The following is a 3,945-nucleotide window of genomic DNA, read 5'->3' on the forward strand; positions in this document are numbered from 1 at the left end:
CCCTATTTCTGTTCCTGATGGGTTTATCTGACGTGGTTTCCGTGTGTGTTGTGAGCTCTTTTCTGTACCAGTGTACATGCCCTGGTCTAGCCAGAACCGAAAGGCAGGACTGGAGTCATGATAGTGGGGGGTGAGGAAGCCTCAAAGAACCAGAGGACTATTGTATGTTTCATTGGTGCTATACAGCAAACCGGTTGACCCATCCCTTCCTTGTGATCCTTCTGTGAGGGGATGTCCTATTGTCCACAGATTGGTTTTGGGTCTCTGCTCCGACCCCACTCGTTCTCAGAATTAGGTTTGTTTGTTTGTTTGTTTGTTTGTTTGTTTGTGGTCTTCTGGTGCTTATTCCAGTGCAGATTCTGATGTAGAAGGTCTGCTTGCTTTGGACACGGTGTCAGGCGGGACCCATCCCTGGAGAAGGAGGTCATGTTGGGTTAGACAACTCACTGCCATCGAGTCGAGTCCAACTGGCGGAGCAGACCTGCGCCTGTGGGCTTCTGAGACTGTGACTCTTTATAGGAGTAGCAAGCCTCGTCTTTCTTCAGCCGAGCGACGAGTGGTGTCCAACTGCTGACCTTGCCATTAGCAGCAGCCCAGAATGTAACCCACTGCACCCCCAGACTCCTTTGCTAAAGTGCAGCGTCCCTGAAAAAGAAGACCTTGCAAGAAATGGGGGGCTGCAGCAATGGATCCAACCAGAGCAAGGCCGGTGGGAACGGTGCAGGGCAGGCCAGTGTTTCATTCTGCTGCAGATCCGGTCGGCTTGAGGGCACCGAAAGACAAGAACAGAGACTGGCATTGGAGCAAACAACAAGGCACCACTCCCAGGCCAGTCGGCCCGAAAGCATCACACTGCCCTCCTTGGTCTCGGGCTTTAGCGTGGCTCCTCTGCAGATCCCTGAGGAAACGGAATCGCTGCTTAGGTTCTGTGTGAGGTTGTGTTTACAGAGAATGAAATAAAGTCAAAGAGAGCTAAACTGGTCTGAGGTCACAGAATTTCCAACTATTACCTGAAACCTATCAGATGCCTACGCCGGGACAATATCCCTAACTGTACTCCATAGAAGCTGATGGTTCTTGAAGAAGCAGAGCTTTGGGGGCAGAACACTCCTTTGCAGTGGTGGGATTCAGATAATTAACTGGTTCGCTGCCCCAATAGTCGACTGTTTGACAGTTAATACTTAAATAAGAACAATAAAGGAGGTATGCAAAACTATATTATACTATAAGAGAGGGTTTTAAAATATTATTTAAAAAAATTAAATAATACCTGACAAGAAAAGTGTTGTTTAAGATATTTCCATATTGCATCTTGATTGGCATCCTCGCTTGCAATATTCTTGGCCTTTATCCAAGCTGTGTGGTTTATCCCTAGCCATTTTTTTTCACCGTAGGAGTAGGATCCCAATTAGACGATAGTCATTGTGTTTGACATCTTAGAAACCGGCCACTTCTTTTCTCTGAACAAATGGCTGGTATGTTCATCTTTGGAAAACTTCTTTCCACTTCTGCTGAACGTACAACAATGGTGCTGGCCATATTTTCAGCTCTGTGAACACGTTCCGGAATCGCATCATCCACCCATAATATCTGCTGGGAGTCTGGGGCCTAACACCAAGCTGAAAGGAATGTGAAACAGTGTGTCACCCTCTGGATGTTTGGCACTTTCTCTCTTCACATTGTACGTTTGTTTTCTGGTGTCACAAATGCAAAAAATAAAATGGTAGTGTTTCATCAAAAGTATGATGAGTTTCATGAAACGAATAGATACACATAACAAGCATGGTTTTGTCTATTTTTTTATACCTATGGATGGAACGAACATCACTCTGGGCGCTTAGAATATGGTGTTGTGCAGAGAACGTTAAAAAAGTGTAAGGGATGTGCATTTGTGATTTCCACAAATCGTGTCCCAGCAACTCACCTTAGAAAGAACCCTGATTATGAGTGCCATTTTAACAACTGGCTTGCTGAACTCAACCAAAAAAAAAATAGGTATATGAGTCTATGAGTCTCATAGACTCTGCTGAACTGGTGGGAACCGGCTAAATCCCACCACTGGCTCCTGGGTCTTAGAGCTGGAGTTCAGAGCCCAATGGTTACATTGTGTGGATGACCAGAGAGAGGTTTGTGGCATGTCAATTATTTACAGTTGGTTTTTTCAGTGGGTGAGATTCCAGCACAATCACAGAGGAAGAGAAATATAATGTTCAGGCAGCCTCCAGCGCTTGGGAAGCAAGGCAATTGCTTGTGTCAAAAGAATTTAGACGTATAATCAAGCTATTGTCTGCAATTGCTTAGCTAAAATGAGGCACTCTTGCTCTCTCTCAAAAAAAATTTCACCTGAGTAACTATTGTATGCCAGCTAAGTGCAGCTACTTTAAAGTTAAGGAAAGGGAAGGCAATTGATGAGATTCAGTAGGTGATAGAAATATGAATTTAAGGCACTTTTCCCAAAGAGGAACCTTGACCTGAACTAAATAGGAAGTTTCCAGAAATGGTGGCCCTGACAAATGGTAGGGCTGAAGGATTTGTCCTCAAATGTTGACTAGGTCCCTTGGAACTGAGACCTGTGCAGGTGGCCAAAGAGAGATCAGAGTGGGCTGCTTGTTCACCTTCACTGGGCCAGTGGATCCAGGCCTGCCTGCTGGCAGCACCGAGGAGAAGCCACCCACCATCGGCCAACACCCTCAACATCAAGCTCAAACCCAAACCCACTGCCGTTGGGTCGATGCTCACCCCTAGTGACCCTGCAAGTCAGGGTAGAGCTGCCCCTGCGGGTTTCTGAGACTCTACCTCCTTATGGGAGTAGAAAACTTTATCTTTCTCCCTCAGAGTTGCTGGTGGTTTTGAACTGCTGACCTTGCAGTCACAGTGCAATTTACAGTCCAATAAGCTACCCTCCACCCTGGGGAATGTAAATGAGGGCAAGATTCTTACAAGTTCCCATCTGCTAGGGAGGGCCTGGGGCATGCAAACCTTTAAGGTGCTCCGCTGTTAATGGAAAGGTTGGTGCTTCAGCTCCACCCAGTTCCCTGACCTGAAAGTCCACTTCTGAAGGGTCAGCCATGGAAACTACCAGGGAGCACAGTCCTCCTGGCATGGGGTCGCCAAGAGTGGTTGTTGACTGCACCATTTGCTGGGTGGACCAAGGCAGTTGGGAAAGACTTGGATCCTGGTTTCCAAAATTATCTTGCTCCATCCGGGTCCTCACCTAGTTCTCTGCCGGTTTCACTCGACCAAGCTTTACATCCTTGAGAAGGATCCCTGATGCCTGAAGCAGAGCAGTACCTCCTGTCGTAAGTTCCCACGGCACCTGAACTTTCCCTCAGAACCCTCATGTTTGGCTAGATGCCTTTGGGTCGGTTCGGACTCATGGCGACTCTATGTGCAGGTTGCCATCCTTGGTTCCTAGACTTGAGCCCATTGTTGCAGCCCCTGTCTCATGCCATCTCATAGAGGGCCTTCCTCAGTTTTGCTGCCCCTCTACTTTGCCAAACACGATGTCCTTCTCCAGGGGCTGGTCTCTCCTGACCACATGTCCAAAGTATGTACATGAGACGAAATCTCTCCATCCTTGCCTCTAAGGAGCACTCTGGTTGTATTTTTCCCAAGACGGGTTTGTTTATTTTTTTGGCAGTCCCTGGTACTTTCAATATTCTTTGCCTGTACCATAATGCAGATGCCAAGGGGAACTTCAGGACCCGGAACTCATGGTTTGCAGTTTTCAAAAGCCACTGTCGTGGTAGCACTACCTGTTTTGTCCAAATCAACCATATGAAAAACAGAGAGAGGAGAGAAGGTGGCATTTCTGGTGTCTGTCTGGTGACTGCAGGATGGCAAACGGGATTCTGGGAAAGGTTTAGAGCAGGCATGGGGAATATTTTCATCCAAGGGCCATTTGAATATTTATGACATCGTTCAAGGGCTGTACAAAATTAGCAA

At 47.0% G+C, this 3,945-nt stretch overlaps 1 pseudogene; it reads left to right on the forward strand.

Annotated features, from left to right (window-relative positions):
- LOC101645697 overlaps nucleotides 1-3,945 on the forward strand; it is a 116,921-nt pseudogene that overhangs the window by 38,347 nt on the left and 74,629 nt on the right.

The sequence above is a fragment of the Echinops telfairi genome, unplaced genomic scaffold, assembly GCF_000313985.2.
Source record: "Echinops telfairi isolate 266 unplaced genomic scaffold, ASM31398v2 ScPeMD7_18;HRSCAF=68, whole genome shotgun sequence".
Classification (NCBI taxonomy): Eukaryota; Metazoa; Chordata; class Mammalia; order Afrosoricida; family Tenrecidae; genus Echinops; species Echinops telfairi.